Consider the following 26,948-nt stretch of genomic DNA (forward strand, 5'->3'; position numbering starts at 1 on the left):
AAGTCCATTCTCAAGATTCCTGTGGCTCAAGCAAAAGAGTTGCATGCCTGCTATTATATCCATAAGGAGTGTCCAAGCCACAGTTCAAATGCAAATATGCATTTATTATTCAGTTTGTATCCTTATCATCCTTCTTCTTTGTCATCGATCGAGTCTGCACATGCTGAAATTCTTCTTCTTCCCTTGCTTCTGGATCAATGGCTGGGGGTGCTGCGGCCTCACCGGTGTAGAGTTTGATGTCATTCAAGTGGATCCAAGCTCATCTGCCTTGAATCTTTACTGCTGAGGGAGTAATGTTCTCTACTACATATGGGCCATCAAACATTGCCTCCTGCCACTTCCTAGTGTAGTTTTTTATCAACACATTGTCACCAGCAAAAGGTCCCAGTGCTGATAGAAGTTCTAGAGATCTGGTTGCTGAATTGTTTTCATATGTGTTCTGAGATTGACCCCCCTGGTGCTTGTGTTGATCTGCAATGAGAGAGATGCTTGCACCATACCTGTCAAATAATCATGTAATTCATTTCCTAACATGTTTGCTGTAATCTGGGCATCACTTCTACTCCTCGATGGAGTGGTCAAAGGCGTTCTCATGCCTCATCCTGTTACTAGTTTGTGGTGTGTGAGGTGATGGGGCGAACCAGGTTGATTCCTTAGGGCATGTAAAGCTAAGGGCAGTCAATGTAGCCAGCCCTTTTTTAGTGTCAGCTTGAGCTTAGCAATCCTTTCTTTAAGACTTGTCCTTGGCCTCAAGCCCTGGGATCGTATCTCTCCAGCTCTGAAATCTCTCCACTGGCTCCCGGTGGATGCAAGGATTCAATTCGAAACCCTCTGCATTGTCCACAAGGCTTTCTGGGGCCTGTGTCCAAAATACCTTCAGCTATCCCTCCACAAATACCTCCCCTCTCAAGCTCTATGCTCCTCTACCTCCAACTCCCTCAGGGTCAGTCGTTTTTCAAAGAAACAAGCTGGGGGTAGATCTCTGTCTTCGACTGGGGCCTCCCTCTGGAATAGCCTCCCTGCCACTCTAAAACTTGAGGAGAACCATCTCTGGTTCCGGAAGCGCCTCAAGACCTTCCTCTTTTCTTCTGCCTTGGCTCCCCCTCTCCCCTGCTGATCTGTTCTCTGTTGGCACTGGGCACCTGGCCACCCTCTGTCCTTGGGGCCAGGTACCTGCTCACCCTGCCACCCTCCCGCACTGCCTCTGGGCCACCCCTTGCACTGGGGTCTGTATATGTACCCATACAGCCCCCCCTTTTTCTTACTGCACTTATCAGACCTACCCTGCTTGCTGCCTTAAACCTAGCACTTGCAAATTGCTGGCTGCATTACCACTGTTTGTTGCCTTTATTATTTATTATTGTTATTGATCTGTTTCTCCTCTGCTTCGCACTTTCCACTTCTCCCTACTTCCATGCACTTTTCCCCTTCCCCTCTCCCATGCACTTGCGCGTTCTCAATGTCACTGGGCCTAGTAAGATCGCTGTTTTTGTTCTCCCCTGTTCCCCTCCCTTTCCTTGTCTTGCTCTGAAACACTTGTGTACGAGCGCAATAGCAATACAATATCAATTAATCAATCAAAGGAGGCCATTCTCTCACATATTCTGTTCGCTTGCTGGTGATAAGCAGAAAAAAGTCTTTGCTTAACTTAATACTCAACAATAATCCTATCTGTTCTAATATGTCATTAACAAAATGTGGCCCATTATCAGATCTCAGCACTTCACACACTCTCCATCTTGGAAAGATTTCACATACTAAAATCGTTGCTGCACAAGTGGCATCAGGGTGTGTATATGGACATGCTTCGATCCACCTAGAGAAGGTACACACCACCAGTATCAGATACTTGTATCCACTACATACTTGCAGCATATCAACTTCTACATACTTGCAGCATATCAACTTAGTCGATATGTAAATGCTGAAAAGGACAATTCTGTTGAGGAATTACTCCTCTAATCATTTGCAGTGTTTGCGCAGCAGTAAACCTTTAACATACGATGCAGTTTACTATATAAAATGCATTGTGTTCTAACAGGTTTGGAACAAACAAATCTTCTGCAATTGTTGCATCAAGACTTTCCCTAGTTATATGTGCAGGGTAGTGCAGCTGTTCAAGTGCTACACTTAACAAGGCTACTGGCATCAAAGGCTTTCCAGTGCTATCCTGGCACCTCAGTGGGGCATAAAGAACACCCCCTTCGCTTCCACAATTCCTGCTCTTCCTGTGATGCACATCCTTGAACCTCCATTAATTGCATTCTCAGTAAATGATTAAATCCTTCTTTCATTACCATAATCTTGACTGTTTTTTCCTTAACATCTGGAGTATCAAAACTTCAAATATCTGATATATACGGAAGCCTTTTGGCTTCTGCCTCTGTGGCTTCGCTTCCGCAAGAAATACAATCAGTTTGCTTAGTTTGCACAGTGTATTTAACTATCACTATGGCTACTGGGAGTTGTAGTGCCTTAATAGGCCTGTCCAATAAGGATATGTGCTGCAATGGAGTGCCGTCCACTTGGAGGTACCCCCTGCTTTTCCAACATGCTTACCCTGCATGTATGGTTAATGTCACATAGGTCGAAGTCACTGTACACCGTCACTTCCTGCCCTTCATGATTTTCTAGCGCGTCAATAAGCGCTACCAATTCTTCCGCTTGCACTGAAAAGTGAGACGGTAGTCTTGCACTAGCTATGACTTCAAACTCGCCATTTGCTCTGTGCCTCAATACAGCTGCACCAGAATGCCTTTCCCCACTTGTTTGATCAATTTTCGAAGAACCATCAATAAAGAGAATTTCCCCTGCTGACAATGCATTTTCCTTTGCACGTGGTATATCATCATAAAACTCTACATAATTTGTGCACTCATGTACATGCTCACCCTCTGCATCTGGTTCAGCTACAAAGATGACAGGGTTCACTATTTTGCACCTGATAATTTGAATCGCTTGGTTTGAGATTATCACTTCATAAGCAGAAGCTCTCTGAGATGTCAATGTTCCCTTGGGTTTCTGTAATATGGTAAACCAAACATGTTCTACAAAAAGTGTTATACAACAGCCCAATACAATGCTTTTAGATTTCTCAATTGCAAACATAGCGACTGATAATGACTGTTCGCAATAAAAGTGTCCCTTTGTAACTGGGTCTAGAATCCCACTATCATACGCTAGAGGCTTATACCCCAATGTGGTCCTCTGTGTAAGCACTGCAGTCATGACTGTCCCATTTGTTTGCAAAAATAAGAAAAACTACTCAGTATAATTGGACATTCCTAAAACAGGAGCTGTAGAAATAGCTTTCTTTAACTCTTCAAACCCCCTCCTCCATTTCCTGAGTCCATTCTATTTTCTCCTTGTTTGCCTGTGCTTTCTTTAAAGCCTACAAAAGGGTTCTTGTGTACGAACCATAGTCAAACACCCAAGCTCTTACCTAATTACATAGCCACAAAAACTGCTGCATATTCTGCACTGTGTGCAGTTTTTCATTTTTCATGATCACCTCAACACTTTCAGGTGTCACTCTCTTTCCCTCATGTGAAATTAGCTGACTTACGTATAACACCTCTTCTTGACAATACTGCAGCTTCTCTTTGTCTACCTTGTATCCCTTGTCTGCTAGGTTAGTCATCAACTGAATTGAGTCCTGCCTGCACTCATCTTCTGTGGTGCTACAAATTAAAATGCCATCTACGTACGGTATCACAGCACTCTTGACGTCAATATTGCCTAGGTCCATCTGTAGGAATCTATTGAAGTTCGATGGAGACTCACAGTACCAGTGGGGCAGCCTAGTGTGTTTCATAAAGGTCTGGCAAAACGTAAATGATGTCAAGTCTTGTGAGTCTTTGGGCAACGGGATTGAGAAAAATGCATTTTTAAAATCAATCACTGTGAACTATTGAGCTTCTACTTGGATACTGCATACTACTGTCACCGGGATAGGAACTAAAGGAATCTCTGCATCTACAATCTGATTAATCGGTCTCATATCTTGTGTAAATCGCCATGATCCCCCCTTTGATTTCTTCACAGGATACACTGCGGTGTTGCACGACTATTCTGATGGCACCAGGATGCCTTGTTCCATCAGTGCTGAAATAGTCTTAAAAATACCCTCATCTGTCTTTCAAGACATTGGGTACTGCCTTGCTTGAGGTACAATTGCTCCTGACTTCAGCTTTATTTTAACTTCCCTACCTCCCTTCAATAGGCCTACGTCATAAGGGCTTGTAGTCCATAAAGCCCTTGGCGCTTTCTCCAAGTCTTCATCAAAAAAATGCTGGGTTCTGCTGCATTATCGCTATGTGCTGTGGGATCTTCCTTTTCTTTATTCTAATCCAATATGTGATACTCATGAAGAATAATCCTTCATCATCTGCTGGGTCATCTCTAACCATGTCATTGTCAGTGATGTCAGTCAATCAATTCCCTTCCTCATTAGCTATCACTGTCCTCCATGGTTTACCCTCGTCATCTGTTCCTTAGAGCATCACCATTTCCTCTTGTACTATGGCTGCATCTAATTCTATTGGCATGGTCTGTCCCCCCTCTTTGTCCATAGGTATCGGTGGTCTAAACCAGAATTCATCAAGTATCCTCATGATCTTCCTCAACAAGACAGGTAGCCATGTTAATAGAATGCTCACCCAATAAAGAAAAGCCTCTGGCTCTATTGGAACACCTCGCAGAGCCATTTGCCCTGTAAATGCCACTATATATCTGCCTACATTCATGTATTGTATTCTAGGAGTGGAACACACTATCCCTTAATCAGTAAAAGAAATCGTCATATTGAGTTTTGTCATCGAATCTCTTCCCAAAATGTTAACTGGCGTCTGTCGTGAATACAACAATGAAACGGACATGTCACACTCTCCTATAGAGACTGGTAGGTCATGAGTAAAAGGAACTCAACTCGTAGCTCCAGAGAACCCTTGAGCATTTATGGCACTTCCCGACATTGGATATTTTCCCTCTCGTATACATAAAAGAGTAGCCAAGTGTCTACTAAAAATGAAAAAGATTAGCCTCCCATAGTCAAATCGACCATTGGTTCCTCTCGGGTGTCTGGTGTCACTGATAGTACTGAACACATCAAGTCACCCTCTGAGCTGTCCGATTGTGGTTGTATGCATACACCTGTACCTGTGGAAGGATTTCCTCCCACCACAGTGACACCCCCTATTCTAGGTGTCAATAACTGTCTAACTGTCCCATGTTTGCATTCTGCTGTATCTGCATAGGGGTGTGCTGTGACTGCACTTGCAGTGGATTCATTTGTGCTTGCTGTAATTGCTGTGATTGCTGTGCCTGTTGCATTTGCGGCATCTGTGTCTGAAACACTGTCTGAGCTATCTTGGGAAAACTCTTCCCTAGCTTGTGAGTCCAACATATGGGAGGAGCCATTCTAACTAGTCCCCTTTGGTTGAACCCTCCTTGCACATTCTAATTATCATTCTGTGCACTATGAAACCCACCTTGATTGTTTTGTACAAATCCATTCTCTCCTTGGTCCATCGGGAGCTGATTATTCACCTGCGATGTACCTGCTGCTTTCTGTATTCCCATTCCCTCTCTGCTTGTCAATACAGCCCCTTCTATGGCATATTTTGACAATTTCTTCCAAACTAGTTTAGCTTCCTCGAGCTTCCTAGCCTCTTCTTTCTTCTTGTTTTTCTCCTGCAACAGCGACAGTGATGCACTATTGTCAACTGTATTTCTGCCCATGACTTTGCTTCCATTTCCACTTGCTTCTTCATTTGCCTCTGTACTTGTTCAGGCAACCCTTAACATTGAATGTGGTAAAATAATGCCACTGTTTTTTCCCATTGCTCCCTCGTTCCAAGAATCCAGCGCTTTTGAATGTCCTGACTGTAAGCAAGAGGGTCATCATCTTCTTTCATTTTATGTGTCACAGTTGCACACATGTCTGATGAGTCAGGATACTGTACCCAGAGAGACCTCGAGACAACTTCTCTGCAATTATTTAAACAGTGCTCCATTGTGCATTGTGTTCTGTGCTGTCATACTTGAATAGCCTGCTCTCTTCCATATGTTATCAGCTCTTTCCCCAAGAATCCAAAATTATTTAGCAGCCTGCTTGCAATTGTTGCTTGCAATTTTGTTTGTTGCTCTAAGGGATTCACAGGGCTCAAATATACATTAAAGGATACAAACACTGTTGATAAGCACTCCAAAAAGAAATGTTATTCTTTCTTGTGTCTTCAAAATATAATAACATCATTTTACTTTGATTCAAACATCACTGATAGCCCCCGACACGTCTTTCCCCATTTTCTATCAATGGTTCCTCAGGAGGTTTTCAATTATATAAGCATTTGATATTCTGGAAAGAAAAGTGATTACAAATTCTCCATTAGTGTGCTAATCCTCTGTTTCAAAATGCTTAAAACTATAAACAAAATGACATTGTCAAAATACTTATCAAAATTAGAAATCCGCTTTTTCTAATACAGTGTTGTTTTCAGATATGCCCGAAATAGTCACTTACTTCTTTAAATTAGTGACCATGAGAATTTGAATTTTCTGTCAACATTTGTTTGGGATAATAACCGTTATTCTTAAGCATTTGATATTCTGGAAAGAAAAGTGATTAGAAATTCTCCATTAGTGTGCTAATCCTCTGTTTCAAAATGCTTAAAACTATAAACAAAATTACATTGTCCAAATACTTATCAAAATTAGAAATCCGCTTTTTCTAATACAGTGTTGTTTTCAGATATGCTGAAATAGTTACTTACTTCTTTAAATTAGTGACCATGAGAATTTGAATTTTCTGTCAACATTTGTTTGGGATAATAAACGTTATTCTTAAATGTTAGAAGTCAGTTGTCATTTTATCCTTTGTTTTCTTTTAGGCACACAGTTTCCAAAGTGAATTAACAAAAATTAAGGAAAAAATAGGTTTTATGGCTAATTGGGCCGTGGGATTCCTATTATCCCCTATTTTCCTTGCCCTTACCCGGATTTCTTCTTGCTGGTGTTTCAAATTCATCTGTACAACTGTTTTGTAAGCAGAAATGTGTAATATTTGTGACAAAACCTATATAGCGCAAATTAATTTGCAAAATGTCAAGAAATCTGCTCTTCCTAATTGTGGTACGAATAGATTTAGAGCTTTAGCCCAATCTAAAATGGAGATTTCAACATGCTGATGCTAATGTGGTGATCACGTGCCATCACGCTGCAACATCACAATAAAAGCCGGCCATTTTGGAACAATGTCACGCAGTTCCAAGACCTTGCAAATTACAAAACAGTCATACAGATGAATTATCAAGCATGTCTCCAATATATCCTATATCAAAATTCTCTTCTAAGGCTATTCTAGATGGCTCTGCTCTATGTAACAGTTGGAACCCCTCTAAACAGCCCCATTGCATTGCTGGACTGGGTTCCATTAGATCCTTTTGAATGAGGTTAATCTTGCGCTCCTGCTGTCTTCTCTATTGTTCTAGTTCTTCATCTAACTCTCTTTGCTTTCTCCCCTCCCATCTAACTCTCTCCTCTTCCTGTCTTATCTCCTCTCTCCTTGCCCCTGCTCTCTTTTCTTCCTCTTCTTTTCATCTCTGTATTCTTCTATCCTTTAATTTCTGTGCTTCCTAATCGTCTCTTTTTCTTTCTTGTCTATCCCGTTCTTCTACTGCTCCCTGCCTGTTGTCATAATTCCTGTGCTCATCTGCCCTTTCTTCTTTCTTTTGTTGCTCCTCCTCATACATCTGTTCTCACCGCTGTCTGCTTTTTCTTTTATGCTCATCTTCCTTTAATCTCATTTCTCGTTTCCTGTCTTATTCCTGTTTGTCTTGATCTTCTCTTTGCCTTACTTCCTCAATGCTCTGTCCATCTAGCTTGAGCAATAGCTGTCCTCCCATCCATTCTTTCTGTACGATTGTTACCTCGTCAGCTTCATCCTTCTCTCCTTTCCATCTCTTAATTTCTCACTCTATTTCTGTTGATATATTCAATCACTCACTTTCCCCTCTTGGGAAAATCTTAAAAATCTCCTCTTTTCCTCTGGACTATCGACTATCGTCACTGCTATAAGCGGGCGGTTCGTATATCGGATTACTATACCTGGTCGCCGCTTTCAGTTCCTTTGAGGGATGGAATCCTGTATCTTCTGTACTATCGCCATTTATTTCTGGCATGGTAAGGGGAGCTGAGGGCTCAACACCTTCCTCCTTACTCTGATTTAACATCCACTCTTCAGGTGGTTGGATCCTCCCTTGCTTCCTGGTAAATTTTCCAAAGCTCTAAAATAGCGAATCTTTTTTTCTAACTTCTTTCCTGTGTACTCAGCATGCAATTATGTAGTCATGTGTTGCAATACTGCTTTCGACAGTCATCCCCCGTGTGGCCATGGCATGAACATCTTAACTGCCGTGCCTTTCACCCTTTCAGCACTTTACTGTTTGAGTATGGGCATGTGCTTTGACAATGTCTTACATAAATGCATCAGAGGAGTAATGTCTCCCATTGTGATGAGTCTCAATTGACTGTCAATGCTTACCAGTGTTTACAAAATATCTTTATAAAAACAACAAATATGAGCGCACTCCAACAATCAGCGCTCAAAACCTTTATCTCCACTTTTTTCTGTCTTTTTACCTCTGGATAGGCACTGATCGTTTACCTAGGCAGATAGTATAACTTTTTTACCTCGTCTTAGTTCTCCTACAATAGTTTGTGCTGCTGCTCGACACCTTAATTTAACATAAATACATAACCAGACAGACAAGTCAACTCTGTACACAAAAACCTTAGTGATCACTCTAACTCTCTGCCCCTAAAAATACCCTCACTTACAGAGTTTAGATTGTCATCTTATACAGACCTGTCCTGCAAGTTAGCCAAGATTACTCATGTTGGAGTGTGAGACAATCTCTTATAAAATCCCTTTCGTTAGGACTCTCAGGCCTTCTTTATCTCCATATCTCTCTTTTCATACAAAAAAATCTCTTGTAACCCCTGGTACCTTTTCTAGTTACTTTCATTACTTTTTAAATTAACACCCCCTCAGTTTGCCATTCCCCTTAGTCTACTTACGATTCTCTCATTGGGCTTGAAGCCTTCAGCATTGTATCCTCCTCCAATCAACCACTTTCGCCTTCTGTCTGCAAAGTGCCTTTGGAAACCAGGTAGGGATTTTTTTCAAAGGGGGACCCTGCCCACCGTCTCGATTCTACTTGCAAGTTTTCTATTCGGCGGCTCTCCACAGGAAAATCTGCAAACTTCAGGCTAGATGGCGAAGGATGTATGATCGTCTGAAGCTCTGGAGTCAACAGGTCAATGAGTCGTCCGTGCAACCATCCAACAATCCTACCACGGGAACCCTTGGGGGGTCTTTTTAAATCAGTAATACGTCATACAAGGATGGGGATGCAGAATAACTCTTACACTAAAAAATAAGACCAACTCAGGAAGTTGGTAAAATGTCTCCTCCGACTGTTTTATTTTCAGTTGTCTAAAACAGGGAGTTACAACGGACATCAACCAATGTTCGAACGTGCTGTCAATCATTATGCATAAAAAATACATTTATACAACAAAAATGTGTTATACATGATGTCATACTAAACAAAGGGGTGTCTGGGAATCTCTCTACCAGCACGAACACAGCCCAATTACCTGTTCTTGGGTGAATAACCCCTGGGAGAGACTTTACCAAATCTTGAGCTCACTGTCCCTTTCAGAGAGAAGAAATGTCCCTGCACATCAGTCTTTGTCCTGCCCAGGGGCAGTCCAGCACCGAAATTCTAGGAAATTTTCCTCTGAACAAGAGTACCAACAGCAACCCCATACACGTGTTTCAGCCTTGTTGTGCATCATCAGTGAGGTGAAGCTGTGCCTCTCTAAGAACAGTGAGCAAGGGGTCCACATCTGGATCGCCCTGGTAACTAAGGGTGAGACCCAAAGTTAATTTATGCAAAACAAAGGGGGGTCTAGGAATCTCTCTACCAGCATGAACACAGCCCAATGACCTGTTCTTGGGTGAATAACCCCTGGGAGAGACTCTATCAAATCTTGAGCTCACTGTCCCTTTCACAGAGAAGAAATGTCCCTGCACATCAGTCTTTGTCCTGCCCAGGGGCAGTCCAGCACCAAAATACTAGGCCATTCTCCTCTGAACAAGAGTACCAACAGCAGCCCCATGCACGTGTTTCAGCCTTGTTGGTCATCATCAGCATGATGTCATACTATGTGGCAAACTAAGAAAACCTACAAGAGATTGCAATTTGCTTAAGAGGAACATCTAAGTATACTTTCTTTAAGGCATAGGGTTTTGATTGCATCTCTACAGCCAGGTGGAGAACTTATGCCCACTCCTAGTGCAAGTCATCTTCATCGGTTACTAGATACAAGGCACACAATTGGCTATAAAACTATAAGGCCCTTCATCATATGGACCTCTATAATTGGTTGGCATGCTTGTACCCTTCTAGAACATTCAATTCACTAGCAACGTTTATGCTGGTACCCCAGGTGCCAGCAGGTGGACTTGACCATGTGTCTCTACCCAATTAGCCCAACCTCTCTCATTGCTCATGCCTTCTGCCACTCAGATTGTCTATGAACTTGTACTTGCAAAGTATCACTGCTCCTGAGAATAAAAGGGAGTATAGGCACACCGGTGCGCCCAATTCCTATTTCCATCCTTGACTCACATGACAGGAGACCATATTTCGGCCTGTTTTTAAGTATTTAATTGTCTTGAATTAATAAACTTGGCACTCATAATGATGTTCTTTCTTGCACCTTAACAAGGGCTTATTCAGCTTCTCACGTTCACTGTTCTTCAAGTCTAGGTAACCAGTTCTGGACCGCTTCATCCCTTGACACCTAGCCAGACAGCTATTCCAGGGCGTTCCTCGATCTTCAGCTGTTTTCTTACTGCAACACAGCCCTCTGATCCTTCTTTCTTCATGGGTCTGAGCTTACTAAATATGTGACACAGATGTCCAGAATGCTGTGTAATGGGAGCACCGCCTACAGTCTATTCACTACGTATAGCTATCCTTTATGATCACTTAGTTTACTTGCGTTACTGCATCGGTACAGTTATAAAATGGCTTGAATTTGCTGCTGTGCTCTTCACATTTGCAATCTTCATTCTGTATATGAAAGTTTGCTTGATTATTTACTTCGTCATCAGATTCTAAAAAGGTCTATCCATCTTCTTCTTTGACCGCTCTTCTCAGTGCATCACACTCATTTCCTGTGACGTCACCAGCCTCTTTTCCTCTCATCTTCATATTCCTTCGGGGACCTTCTCCAAGAGATTGTCATCTCTACGAGGCTACATCATCTAGGGTCTTCTCAATGGATACCTTTTTCTCGAAGACTCTCCGTGGCATAGGCACAATCACTGGCGTCCTGCATGTCACGATTTCCGGTTTCCAACATATAGGCACAATGGAGGTGGGACTTCCTGCATAGGCATTCAGCTGCCCCTCTACACTCTCCTTTTTTGTTAAACACGAGAGGGGGGCAGTTTTGCCTGCTTTGGAGTTATACATCAAAAGCAGGCAATACTAGCCTCAACCTTTGGTGCAGAAATGTGGGGTTACGGTACCATGCAAGCATTTGAGATAATGGAAAATACTTTTTCTTTAAACTGTTTGCTATTGTCACAGAACTCACTGTCTGCTCTATTACTTCTGGAATTGGATATCAACCCATTAGGAGACTTTCTTGTTGTAAAACCAGTATATTATTCGCTAGGGTTATGGAGTTTGGAAAATCCATGGAAATACTGAGAAGCATTAAGACATCCCCTGTCCCTAGAGGGGGGAAATATATCCCATGGGTAGTACATGCGAAGAAGAAATTAATAGGACTGAATGAAGCTGCACTATTGGAATTTCCTGACAAAATACATACATTTGCTTTGCCCAGGATCAAGAGAGCAATACAATTGAGAGACAAAGAGCTGATGCTGGAAATGGCAAGACATATAAAGCTGGGATCTGTGTCCATTGAGAAAAAATTTGATTTTGGTTTTCAATGTTACCTTGACCATATACAACCATCATATGAAAAATCTCTGTGTATGCGTTTTAGGATGGGAACACTCCATTTAGGTTCCTTTACTAAATCTTGGGAACAAGAGGGATCAGGCTATGCCCATTATGTGGTCAGGGCATGGAAGCTGTTATTCATGTCTTGTTTATTTGTGCCCAATTGAAAGATCTGAGAATTCGGTATGTGAGGCCACTTCTTAGGACAACCCATTTTCGATCTGCTATTAAGACAGTTACATTTTGTAGACTCTCCAGTGAATTCTATTTTGTATCTGGAGCAGCCCGCTATATTCATAGGGCATGGCTGCACAGACTAAAGTAATTGAATAAGGTCATGATTTATGGGAGTCAACATATTTCTATACACTGTTTACACCTTAGGATGCAGTGATTGACCCAATTTGGGGATTTTAATGAGGCTGCAAGAATAATCTCCTCCTTTTTAAGGAAGGGAAGAGAAATACATTCATTTTTCTTTAATTCTTTTTTTAAAATAATTGCAATGAAAACGTTATAAATTTGAAAAATGTTTTATCTTATATGTCTTGTATGCCTGTTTTATATGTACTTTATGTTTTTTATACCAAATAAAGTATTAATGACTGTTTGACTGTCTGCGAGTTTACCTGAACACTACCTACTTTGTCCCTACTTCTCAGGCTGGAACTCTTAGCATTTATACGTTATGTTAGGATGGCGTGATTGCTATAACCAGAGAATTGCGAGGCATTGACTGTACCAGCCACTTCCATAAAGATAATCAATAATAGAGGACCTCCTCCCATTTCACCACGTCTTAGCTGGAGGCATGTCACCATTAGTAGATCCATTCAACATACTCAGCCCAGGGTCATGAAAAAATTCCACCCAGGAACAGGCCACCCTAATCAATTTTACATATCTACCACCAATACCATTTAACTGAATTGCACCCCTCTTGGACATGATACAGTCAATTCATCCAGTGTTCATATCTCCCGTGATTACAATATCAGTGTCGGGATTGCTGGCTAATATAGGAACAAGAGACTCATAGATGGTCAATTTGGATGCCTCCGTTCTACCACCACTGGGTGGGTCATATGCTTTCACTATCACAATAACAAGATATTTACAAGTTCCAACTCAATGATTAAGATGTCAGGATTATCACTATCTATTCTCACTTTTCAAGACTTATATCTATTAGAACAAAGAGTTAGACGTTTCCCCCTCTTTGGGGAAGTCTTCTAAAACTTGTATAACCATCAAATGCTGCTTCACCCATCAACAATCTTTTCTGAAATAACAATACTCTGGCCATACAAAAGAGGCTCTTAGACCCATTATCAACAAACAGGTGGGAGTGACCTTGCGTGTTACAGGATTTTATAGAAACAACACAACTGGTTGTGGTAGGAAAGACAACAAAAGGCATTCCCAAAGCGTTTTAATAGCTAAGTCCCCCACAGGGCACGGCCCATGGTTCTTCTGTGCCATTTTCTTTAATTTCAGAGTAAACATTGCTCCTTAATCGTAGATCGATCTTTTCTTTAGAAGCAACTTTCGCACTTGCATTTTCAGAACTAACAGAATCAGCTTCATCTAGGCCTCATCACGAGTTGGGCTGTAGCCCTTAAATGCGGTGGTAATGGTATTACAGCCGCATTTAAGGGCTGGCCCTTTCACAAGTTGGGCTCTAAATGGGATGTTTTACCTCCAGCCTTTCTCTGGAGGTGAAAATCCCCTGTTTTCGGCTGTATTACCGCCAGCTGTATTAGCCCGCATAATTAGCGCTGAAAATACCCCATTGAATCCAATGGACCCAATGGGGAATGGGGATTTACCGTTAACACCCAACTCGTGATCTGGTGGTAATACAGCCGGACCGGTCGGTGCTAGGGCTATTACAGTCGGCGGTATTACAGCCGGGAATACAGCCCAACTCGTGATGAGGCGTGTCTCTGTCAGAATTACTGAATCCTTTACAGCTGATACTGCGAGTGCTTTATTTGGCTCTGTAGCTTTCAAATCAGTAATAACGTGCCTGTCTTTGTCAGGTTTGTTTTTCTGCTCACAGCTGAGTAACCAGTTAGTCAGCAAATTGCCACTTTTATTATTGGCTCTTTTAAGTTTACACGCAGCTTTTTTGCATGCCATCTTTGGCAATTGGACCACTTTGAATTGGTCCTTCATCGGGCCCTGCATGGACTCCTTATCTGGCGTCGTCTCACAATTGGCAGTTTTTGCTTTGTCAATTGTTCTTATTTTTCGCGGAGATTTCCTAGAAAGCAAGGAATCGTAGACAGGCTTCTGTTCTATTCCTGGTTAGCCTTGATCTATTGGTAATTATGTGAAAGTCGATTCCAATGGATTTTCCCTTGTTAGTTCCAAATCATCCCGTGGAATAATGTCCACACACTCGGCCTCCAATAATCTTTCGGCCACTTTGTTTGTCATATTTTCCTTTGATCAAACTGAAGCCGGCTTAACGTGGAAGGATTTACACAGCCGGTCAAGTATATCTGCAATTCATTCCAAATGCAATTACATAATTTCAATACGATTTTTAGTGTGCAACTAGTCACCTCATTATGCACAGAAGTTTCAGCACTCCTCCCCCAAATTACTTAAACACCCCACTGCTTCGTGTTGTCATGGGCTCCCAGAAACTACAATGGGTGTTTCGTTAGTAAAGCCTGTTAATCCCGGGGAATCAGAAAGTCTATGGTAGGTTGGGGAGGGCAGCATCATCATGAGTAACACTCATCGCGACATGGACGTGTGACATGATCCTCATTCTCACTACTTTCCTTTGACATCTGTTGTACTTCTCATGGTAACAAAAATCACAAATTAAGTTAGGAGTTATTGTTGTCTATTTCCACTGATGTGCATTCAGAAGCCCCTTGTGCCCTAACATCCGGTAATTCAAGCGTAGTCATCTTCTTCGTGTGACCATTTTGTGGCACGAGGAAATAGTTTGTAATTTCTTTCACCAGGCAGCAGTATATGGTGTTGAGTCTGCACCTGCGAGGTTGGGAGCTCCAAATGTTTGCTTAAACCCACCTCTCCCACAGGCACGGTTATTTGTTGATTAGGCACAGAGTGGTCTGTGGTGCCTGTGCAGTGGACTTGGATTTGCCTGCTCGGAAATTGATCTTACCCCCAGCTCTATCAACGAGGAGGAGCTCCCTGCTGGTGACTCCAAAAATTCCTTTGCCATATGGAGCACCACACAGATTGGCGAGATAGGGTGGTCTGTGGTTGTCTGTGGCGGCTGCGGGTGGCCCAGTTACCGGGTAAGAGATATCTATAATACTGTGAACATTCCCATTTAATGTCCGCCTATTGGGTTTGATGGCACTATCTTTCGAACATTAAAGGAGGCAACTAAACACTCATCTGAATAACATCAGCCCATGACCCTTCTTGGAAATAACACTCTAAAGGAACGTGGAATGAAACCTCCCCTCCCCTGCACCTATGCACTCAGGAGCCAAGTGAAACGGCAGCATCTGCCGACACGTAGGGACCAGGCAGATAAGTTAAGAACAGTGACGTTAAAAGTTATCCATGGAGATCTGGAGGCGCATGTGGAGGGGAGGGGACTGCTCTCCTCATGCATCACAGAGCAAAGATCTAAACTAGGGACAAACAAACAAACCTGAGGAGTTGAACATTTCAAACGTTTTCTCTCCCGCTAATTTAATGAAATCAAGTGCCCCATTGGGACCCACCTGGAATGGGCAACAGCCGTTGACACCACAGGATCCACCTAATTTACCACTACAATTGACACAGCAGGAGGTGTGATGGGCTTGCCATGTCCCTTACCCACCTTTCGTTTCTGGGTTTCCAGTATCAGCTTCTAACATGGGAGCAATATGTCAGACGCCTTCCATGTTTACGCTCTACCCTCATGTGCAGTTTTCGCAAAGCCCAGCAGGGGCCAATCTGTGGCTGCCCTTATCAAACCAGCACACAACAGGTTCCATGGAGCCACATGATAGAGCCCATTTGATACAAGGTCCTATTCCACCTTAATCAGCTTATGCATGTTCACCCTCGGCCCCAGGAGTTAGTTATACATCTATGCTCCTGGGGAGAAATTGTGAGGTTACAAGGACTTTTAACACAAAGCATTGTTTACTCCGATTTGAGAAGATGCCTCCTACAAATGACAAGATTCAAGATTCAAGGCCTACAGATATTGTCTCCACTTGAAATTGAATTTGTGGAACTACCAACATTTTACAGTTACACTAACTGGGCCACCGTATCCTTTGTCTCCTTGGTGGTGGTGGAAAATGTTCTTCAGGCTGCCTTAGAACTCCGTAACCTGGAAATTGATATTCAGACTCTGCAAGTAGACAACATTAATGGAGTTGAGTCCTCATTGACCCTAGGATGATCGAGATTAGAGGCCCTTCCTATAAGCAGCTAAAGGAGGCAACCACTCACAAGTCTCAAATTCAGTTATAGTCCAACAATAGGGCATCGGAATTTGAACATTTTTCCAGTCGGCAAGCTCCTCAGTAATGAAGTTTGGCTAATAAATTGGGATTTTCCATACTATCATGGAACACACAGGGCTATAACTCTTTTTCTTAACATCCAAAGGGCGTTGATGCATTTTCCTCAGTGGACATTTTTCTCATGCAAGAGACTTGGCTGAGTTCTGACTTCGTCTAAGATGGATTTACTATTTTTACATTGGATGTGACATCTAAATTTAAGAAGTTGCCCAAAGGTGGGTGGGGGGCCGAGGCTCTCTATTGGTGTACACTCACATCTTGATGTGAAAAGGAATTTTATGGCTAGTAAAACCAGCACGTTATTTTATGTGTATGACCCCCACAGATTGCCAACTGACTGCAAGTTTACAAGATGCAAGATTGTATCAAAGATACTGTTGGGAGTTGGTATAGTAGGCACCGAGGTGGTGACATTCTGGTGAGGAGGAATAGAGGGGCCGATTCATGGAACAATTGTGCTCCAAAATCGATGGCGCAAGCATGAAAAATCCAGTGCACGTGTGCGAATCGCACGCAAGCGATTCATGTAAGTCTCTGCGCGTGTTTTTTGTGGGAGCTGCGCCTAATCTGCGCCTCGCTTACATGTCACTGCGACATCCCGAGTGATGTGCATGGCACGCACAGCGAAAGCGCACAATGTGTAGCGCACACACCAAAAAAGGGGCAGAACACGTGGAATGGGGAACAACGCATAAAAATGAGGGCGTAACTGGGGAAGTACTGCTGGGAAATACATGGAATGCCCACACACTAGCAAACAACACGTATTCATGGAATCAAATGTTGAAAACCCGTGCACACCAAAATACATGCACAGGTGTAAACACGTCCGCCACACGAAAGCAGGCGGAAGCGCCCTGCGCATTATAAAAGTGTGCACCAACAACAAACAAGCATATACAGCTACGATGAATGTCCCATTTCTCGCAGCAGTGACTGTGGGACACCGCAGGAGGAGGAGAATAGCCAGGCCCTGCATTTTTTGCCCAGGACCAGCCTTTTTGGGATGCCTGATGACCAGGTCTATGGCCGGTACTGCTTTCCACCTCATATCATCCTAGACCTGGTCACTGTGTGGGAGGATGACCTCACATCACCCACCTTGTGCTCCCAAGCTCTGAGCCCCTTGGAAAAGGTGCTCAATGTCCTGCATTTTATGGCCAATGGGTCATTTCAGCGGACAACTGCCATAGTTGGGGGTGTCTCACGGTCCACGCAGTCACGCTACCTGCACCAGGTGTAGGCAATCAGGACTGCACAGGCACATATACATGCCCAGAACTTCAGCAGAAAGGCAGGCTGTGGTCCAGGACTTTTACGGGGTGCCACACTTCCCCAAAGTGCTCGGTGCCATAGATTGCACACATTTGGTCCTACGTCCACCTAGGGCCACTGAGAACATCTACTGCAATCACAAGCACTGGCATTCCATGAAGGTACAGGTTGCATGCGATGCCCAGGGAATTATCACCTCAGTCTATGCAAACTATCCTGGGCCTACCCATGACAGTTTCATATACAGAATGTCCGCCCTGAGCCGGGCCCTGGAAGATGGGAAGCATGGCTCATTGGTGAATACAAATGTCTGTACACATGCATGCATGTCACACACAGACAAATACACAAACCCAACTAATGACAACCATCATCACCTCCCCAGGGAACAGCGCCTACCCTCTGAGCACCCACATGATGACACCAATACAGAACCCCACCACACTACCCCAGGTAACATACAACACAGCCCATATTGCAACCAGGGCCATAGTGGAGTGCACATTCGGAGTGCTCAAGTCACGCTTCCGCTCCCTTGACCGCTCTGGTGGGCAGCTACTATATGCACCCCCCAGTAGCGTGCAGCATCATTGTGGCAGCATGTGTCCTGCACAATGTTGCAACACGGCGGGGCGTACCGGTGGACATGGTGGTGCCCCCACATCCCCAATCACATGCACAGGCGCTGTACATGGGAGGGGAAAGGGCATGTGGTGAGGCAGCCCGGACCCCCCAGCTTGCGCCCACATTTTTCACCTAAACTCCCACCCCTGCGGAGTGCACACAGGCCTGGCACATACCAGGTGACAATCAATGATGACAAAGGGACAGTCAACTGTCACAACCGTACCACCCTGAGAATGGTTCCACAGAAATGCTACATTGTGTGCATCCCTAGCTGCTTAAACATAACCAATCCAGTGTGACCAAAAGGAACACATGCAAGGTACATATCCCCCCTGCAAAACAGGCCATGAAAATCACTGGTATGTCACCCAAACCCTCCCAACCCCCATGACCCTCATCGGCCACACCATGACATGCAAAAGCAAAAGAGCAAACCAAATGCACAACAAATGACAAAATCGTCACAAAGTACCACATGATAAATGGAAACAGGCCTGAGACAATTACACCTGGCATGGAATCAGATGAAATGACTGACCAACAACCTCCCACACATACAAAGTCATACACAAATGCATGCCACCAGCGGTACCATCAACAAAAGACAGAATGCCTGTTGGCATGCACATTGGGCAATCCAAATCCGCAAATCCCAAAACCGTGTGCTGTGTGTGTGTCCCCTGCAACACACCGCTCAGTACACTGCACGTGAGTGGCCTTTGCATTGGGGATGCACCTTGAGCATCATATAAAAAAGGACAAGCAACAACAATTACCCTGTGACGCATGTACACAATTGGAAAATTGTAAGTGATCATGCACTGCAGGGACACAGCATGGCAGAGAAGGCAATCTGTGTGCACATGTGGGCATGGATGGGTAGTAGTATGTGTGGTGGTGCATTGTGTAACTCTGTGTGTCAGTAGGGACATGTACCCAATACATGCCTGTGAAATGAAGTGACCCTCAGTGTCCTGTACACATCACATGTGAACATTGCCCTTGTGGACCCCAGGGTCCATGGGTTCTCGTGGTCTACCACCCCACGACCACCACTTGTGCTGGGTTGTTGATGTAAAATCAAACCTGTGTCTGGAATGACATCCTCATCCTCTGGCTCCATTGCATCATCACCTGTAAAATGAACAAAACTAACATGAGTACGCATGTCCGCAGCACATAACACACACACACACATAGACATCACTACATTAACAGCCAACACATGAAGCAGACATGTCACAAACAAGTCAAACTCCGGCATGCATCCAGTGGCATTGATATGCAACTGCATCCCGAAAGCAGAAATGGATGCGTGTAAATTGTAAAGCCTACACATGTACTGAATGTAGTATATCACCTGCATCACACACAACCACTGGCAGGCACAGATCAAAGGCAGAAATGACAGATGTCAACACAGAGATGGCATGTAGCAAAAGCATGTTTGAACAACAAAATGGCCACAGCTGCAAGTGAATCAAAACACACCATGACACACGTAATATACATGTAGACATGCATCACTAAATCATCATCACCAATATAGGTTCATCGATCTGCAGGTTGGCCCGTACCAGGCGTCATGGGCCCTGAAGGCTTAGTTAATGTCCCGAGCAAAGCAAGTACCTTCAACGAGATATGAGAGTCCCTAACGCCCGGTACGGTCCGAGCTGCCGTTCCTGAAGCTTTCACAACACTCTTCAGGGCCTGATTCAGCACTTGCCTGTTTAACATCCCAGACCATGTCCAACACGTGGAAGATGCCAAACTGAGGCGCCCCCACATTTCGTGGCCTCCCAACCATGAAACGGAGGTACTAGTGCCAATGGAGCTGCACACGACAATTGCCCTGGGCAATTGGGTGAAGGGGGGGCACGTGATGTAAACAGCACCCCTGTGGTCCTGCAAGGCTGTATGTGACCCCTGGAGGAAAATGACAGGTCACGCAACGCTCAGGCACCCCAAATATACAATAAAACCATGCACGCAACTCCCGGTAGCCCACGTGTGTGGAATTAACCTCCCACAGTACGCGGCAGCACCCAGGGACACAGAAAAAGCATACGCATGGCACACACAGGCTACAATGACCTCAACAATGCGTATGCGATACACAGGGGGACCCGCAGTGGGGAAAATAGTGTGCACAACTCACCATCTGACTAGCGCAGGAAAGAAAAAAACACGTAGGCAACACCCCCGCCAAAAGAAGAGGTACGTCCTCGATTCACTGTGAAGTGATGGCGTATGAAACAACAAGAAGTAGCAACACACACGTCGGTCTACATGAATAGCACGTACAGCAAACTGCTGGCCCGCGCTCACCTTTAACCCATGCCGAGGGAAATGCCCACGTGCGTCCCATCACTTACGCGCTTATGCACTACCACCTTTCCTCGAATTACATGCTGATGTGCTGTTTTTTCACGTGCTTAAATCACTCTGAATTGAGCTGGCCACACAACAACACACGGAAGACCACACTCCTGCCCAGAAGGCCATTTACCTGCCCCCCAGACTCCCGAGCAGCCTCTCACAAGCAATCTGCTGCTGCCTGCCAGCCTCCCTGCCTGCTGCCATCGTGCCCAGCTATTTGGTGCCTGCACATGAGCCATTGCCAGGGGTCCAGTTGCTGTGACCACTCCTGCTGGAACAGAAGACTCCTGACTGGTGTTCCATCGCTCCACAGCCCAGCACCAGGACTTAGTTGGCCCCCCACACCAGCGTTGGGGGTTTCCATGTCGGGGCAAAAACCATCTGAGACCACTGGCAATCCCAAGCCAGAGAGGCAGAGGGCTGTCAGCTTCTCAGCCAGATAAATTGGCATCCTGGTGGAGCTAGTCCTGGGGCATTATGATGCCCTCTTCAGATGACCGTACGCCGACAAGGAAAGATGGAAGAGGGCCTGGTCAGTCATCGTGGTTGCATCAACACAGAGAGTTTGACAATCCGTAGCTTGAAACACGTCCAGAAGCGCTGGGAGGACTTCAGGTCCAGGACCCTCAGGAAGGCCTGGCACCTCCTGCGTGCAGCGGATGCAGGGGGGTGCCAGGTCCAACTTACCATCGACCGGTGTGGCAGGAGTGTGCAGCTTGAAAATATGTCTGATATGGCCCATGTATGGATGTGTGTGTGCAGGGACATGCCCGTGCTGCATGTGAGTCCATTCATGTGTGATGCACATCAATGGTGTATGTGTTCCAATGCATGATGCCCAACTGCATGTGGAGATGCAAACATGTTTGCATTTCTGGGTATGTACTATGCCATGGTTGGGGTATGACACATGGATGCTGGTCTCACCTTTATGTACGTGCACAGTGTATATGTGCGTGTGTCTGTTTGGTATGTGTGTCACTGTGAGACGCCATGGATGCATGTGACATGGACATCTGGGTCCCTGATTAGCAGATGTGACATAGTTGCTGATGATTGCACTGTGACAGGTGGTGGAGATGTACAGATGCATGTCTGTCTGGTGGAGTGTGTGCATGTGATCGGCACTCCCCATGTTGCTTGTGATTTCATGCCAGCCTTTGGATGTTCATGCAGTTACATGTGTATGGATGCTGATGCCTGCTGCATGTTCCCTGCATGTTTGTACATGTGTGTGTCTTCAATTGGCATTGAGTGTTGGGGATTGTGATGGCGTCTGTGATGTTTGACACTGCCACTCATGTGCAATTGTTATGTGTCTAGCAGACCATTGTACGGTGCCCTGATGTCTGTGTTCTGTCTCTCCCTGTCTGCAGCGTTGACTGAAGAAGAGGGTGGAGACAGTGCTGTGGAGCACAGTGGCAGGGATACCACCGCCAGTCTGAGACGCAAGGCCCAGCTCCACTCCCAGGTTGTAATATCTTCCGGGAGTGAGGAGTCTGGTGCTGCGTCCATGGCTGCAGCTGCCGAGCGGAGGTCCAACAGGCGAAGGTTGGAGGTGGACTCCTCGGCAGTATAAGGGGCAGGTGGGCCCCCACAGGGGCATACTGAGGAAGATGGCATGGAGTCATCCAGGTCGGTGGGGGGAGTGGCTGAGGAGGATGCCATATCAGCCCCACGCGCGGGGCCTGGAAGGGGTGGTTCCTCTGGTGCAAGTGGGCAAGTCCAGGGGCAGGAGGCAGCACAGGCCACCGTGGAGGTGCCTGTGTGTAATCCTGCCCCTGATCCTGTGACTGCATCATCCGGCACCAGCAGGGATGCCTTTATCCAGACCTGTTCACAGGGAGGGGATGTGTCTACAACAACTGACCTTCCTCTCCCTGTGGACGTGGCAATCCGTGACCTGATTGAGCCTGTCCTAGTTGGTGTTGCGTTGTGCACATGTGATATTCAGGATGACGTGCAGGGTTCTAGGCATGACAATACACATCATTTCGAATACCTGTGTTCCCGCCTCGACTTGCTAGGACAGGTCACCGGCACATGGTTCCTCTGTGTGCTGGATGCTCTTGGCACCCCCTCCCCAACTGCACCCCCTATGCACCAGTCATCCTCTGTGCCGTCCTCCTGCCCTTGTCTCACCTGGGCACCCTGTGGTCCGGCCCCTCAGCACGCAGCCAGACTGGTGGAGACAACATCCCTGCCACAGTCGGGAGTTGGAGGTCCATCAGGGGTGGTCACACCACCAACTGGACCCAAGCCATTGGAGGATGTGCAGACATCTACGAGCAGGGCACGTGCACAACGGCGCTGGGGGATACCATTGTACTGGAGGCCGTTGTGGTGGCACAGGCATGTGTCATCTAGGCAGCAGCAGGCTCAACAAGGCATCAAGACTCGGGGACAGCAACATCCCGGGGGCAGACATCGGCCGACGGGCAGGAGGACCCAGGACTGCGAGTGTCTTCCGTGTGGCAGCGGTTTGGCCAGGAAATTGATGCAGAGCAGCTTCAGGTGGAGAGGTCATGGCTCACAATGGTCAGGGCAGAGAACTTCATGTACCAGGCGTTGAGGTGGGCTGAGTGCCTCGTGGAAACTCAGAGGGAGTTGGAGGAGTCCATGGCAGAATACCTGCAAGCCCTCGAGGCCAGGGAACATGCCCAGCTCTGGGACATCGACGTGGAGTTCGATGATGCCCTGGCCCGGAACATCAAGAAGTGGGCTTTGTGTATAGTTATGCAAGGTTATGTTTCATTTTTTTTTTTTTTTTTCTGTTTTGGAGTCCATGGACTTTGCTCCACTTTTTGTATATAGTTTTATTTTTTATAGGGTTTCTATGCAGGTTTCATTTTGTCATGGGATCATAGACCCTTCGGACTTTTAGTGTAAATAGTTCAGGACCTGTACATACTTTTGTTTTTATGATCCCATGAAGGAATGTTTTTTTATACTTTTCATCTTGTATTGAGATTACCCCGAGTACTCCGCTCGTGCCATCCCAATCACACGTAAAACTCCTCGCGCACCCGCAGTATACACGTACCCAGCTCGCGCCAGCAGAATCGCATGAAAAGCGCACTTGCGTATCCCCATGTTCACACACCCACCTCGAGAGAAGCTGCATGCACCCCCTGCAGGCAGCCCACACCACAGGGGACCCCCCTACTACCCTGACCATGCCCCGCGGAAAGCCCACACCAGAGGGGACCCCCATACAACCCTTTCCATGCCCCGCAGGTAGCCCATCACCCTTGGCCATGCCCCGCAAGCAGCCCACATCACAGGCGATGCCCCTTCAACCCTGTCCATGCCCTGCAGGCAGCCCATCAACCCTGGCCATGCCCCACAGACAGCCCATCAACCCTGGCCATGCCCCACAGGCAGCCCCCACCACAGGGGACCTCCCTACAACCCTGACCATGCCTCGCAGGCAACCCACACCACAGGGGATCCCCCTACAACCCTGTCCATGCCCCGCAGGCAGCCCATCACTCCTGGATATGCCCTGCAGGCAGCCCACACCACAGGAGACCATTCTACAACCCTGTCCATGCCCTACAGTCAGCCCATCACCCCTGGCCATGCCCCACAGATAGCCCATCACCCCTGACCATGCCCCGCAGGCAGCCCATCACCCCTGACCATGCCCCGCAGGCAGCCCATCACCCCTGACCATGCCCTTCAGGCAGCCCATCACCCCTGGCCATGCCCCGCAGCAGCACATCACCCCTGACATGCCTCACAGACAGCCCATCATCCCAGACCATGCCCTGCAGGCAGCCCACACCACAGGGTGGAATTTTTCCACGTGATTTGCCTGGCGCAGGTGGTGTACGCGTATTCCTTGGGGTGCATGAGGAGTTTTACATGTGATTGGAGCTGGGGCGTGCGGGGAATGCACATTCTGAGGTGTACGTGAGGAGTTTTACACGTGATTGGGCAGGTGTGAAAAGGATACACATATTCCCAGGGGTGCACAAGGAGTTTTACTCGCGATTGGGCTGGCACAAGCGGGATACACGTATTCCGAGGGGTGCACAATGAGTTTTACACGCGATTGGGTTGTCGTGTGAGGGGTGAGTGCCGTGTTTAGCACAATTTTATTGTTGGGGGGCTGTATGCTGGACCACTGGCCTTTGCACCATGTAGGGGATTTGTGCAGCTGTTTTTGGCGCAAGTGGCAAGGTTGGGGGCGTAACTGCCACTGCTACAGGGCCTCTGCACCACAGCTGGTTATGGATGTTGAAATCCATGAAAATGCACTGCATGAAAATGGGTTTTGGCGTACGCGGCTGGCGCAAACTGGCCCAAACTGGCGCACGCTCCCTCTGTGCGCCAGCCGCGTGCACCACTTCTGCGCTTGATTCCATGAATTACCCCCAGAATGTGCAATGCTTTTTACCATGAGGGACACACTCTTTTGAGAAAGAGCCATCACTGTTCGGGAAACGTTTGGTAGCGGCTAGCAAATATGCATTAGATCTAGTAAAAAGTGGAATAGTTAGAAACTCTTATTCCTACTGGAAACATCTATTTAATTGACAACATTACTAGAAAGGCTGGTTCGAGTTTTTCAGCCTTGATTGCATATTTGCCACCAACACCTTACGTAGCCTGACAGCCTCCTACCAGATCACATCTACACCTGTAAGTGACCATACCTTGTTAAAAGTAATCTTTAATATTAGACAAAAGAACAGCATAAAGCCTGCTTTGAGTAGAGCGATGACTGGCACCCAGACTAACTGCACTGTCTGCACTGAATCCAATACACAAAGAATTTGTGAGTTCATTGAGAACACAGGCTGGTCTCCTCGTGACTTGTTTAGCAAATGTAACGGGAACTGCAGGCCTAGGTATGTTCAGCTATTGAAGGGAGATACGCCCATCCATTTGATGCTGCCGTACATGAAAAGTAGAAGCTTCTGCGGTCCCAGATTGCTAATATTAGGCACAATAGTTCAAGATCCTGGTTAATCCAAAAAGCCAAAATTGCTACTGTTAAACTGAAATAAATTAATTGGCTAGGCTAACATAAAAGTAGCATTCTTTCAGCAAATTGGAAGTTGATTTACAAGTTAATCAAAACCAATGACTCCCGTAACTTCTGGCATTTGTAGGGAGTACGCATGTCCTTTCGGACTAGGTCAGAACTCAGCAGGATAACCGTGCAGCATTGGACTATACGTACAGGCAAGACCTCTTGGGATACTAACTCATAAGGAACGAAACATCCTACACTACCTTCTGCAAAATGTTGAAAACTATACTGTTCTGTTAGACCTAACCAATATGTATAAATATGCTGTTCAATTGTAACCTAAGCACCAATTTAACACACGTATGCTACCACTGTCTTTTCTACTGTATACTGTATACTTTACAATGTTTCACCTTTGTCCTTGACTGTGAAATGAAGTATTCTGGAACAGCGCTATGATGCCCCAGGGCCACTGAATGTTTTATAAATTCAAATAAATAAATAAATAAATAAATAAATAAATAAATAAAATAAATCTGAAATTCCTAATACTATTCTGGGTACCACCAGTGATGAAATAATTGGTCCTGCTAGTTGCTCCAATATTGCGGACATTATGGGGGTCATTATGAGTTGGGCGGTAAGGGATACCGGGCACCGGTAAGGAGACAGGTGCCGGTAATCCCTTACTGCCCTATTCCGAGGTCCCTTAGGGGGTCCCAGCAGGAACTGGCTGACCAGCCGTTCTTTTCGGGACCAATTAAGGGACCTTGGAGCTAATAACGGGCCCGCAATTTGCAGGCCCGTTATCAGTGCCTTTCCATTGAGCCCTATGGGGGCTCAAATGGGAATGGGGAATGGTATTTGGAATGGGGACTTACCGGGTCCGCCTAGGGCGGAATGTCCCAGTAAGTCCCCACTCCACCAGACTGGACCCGTACATGATTTTGGAGGCAGCCATGGCACTAATAGCGCCATGGCTACCTCCAAAGTCGTAATGAGGCCCTATATTGAGATCGAAATCATCACGTTCACCAGGGCCCGATGGCCTAGCTAAAATTCTTATGAAAAGGAGCCCTTTGTTCTGGGCCGAGGTTGTGCATATTATGTTCATGG

Source organism: Ambystoma mexicanum, chromosome 10 (genome assembly GCF_040938575.1).
Source record: "Ambystoma mexicanum isolate Mex_15411 chromosome 10, UKY_AmexF1_1, whole genome shotgun sequence".
NCBI classification, from domain to species: Eukaryota; Metazoa; Chordata; class Amphibia; order Caudata; family Ambystomatidae; genus Ambystoma; species Ambystoma mexicanum.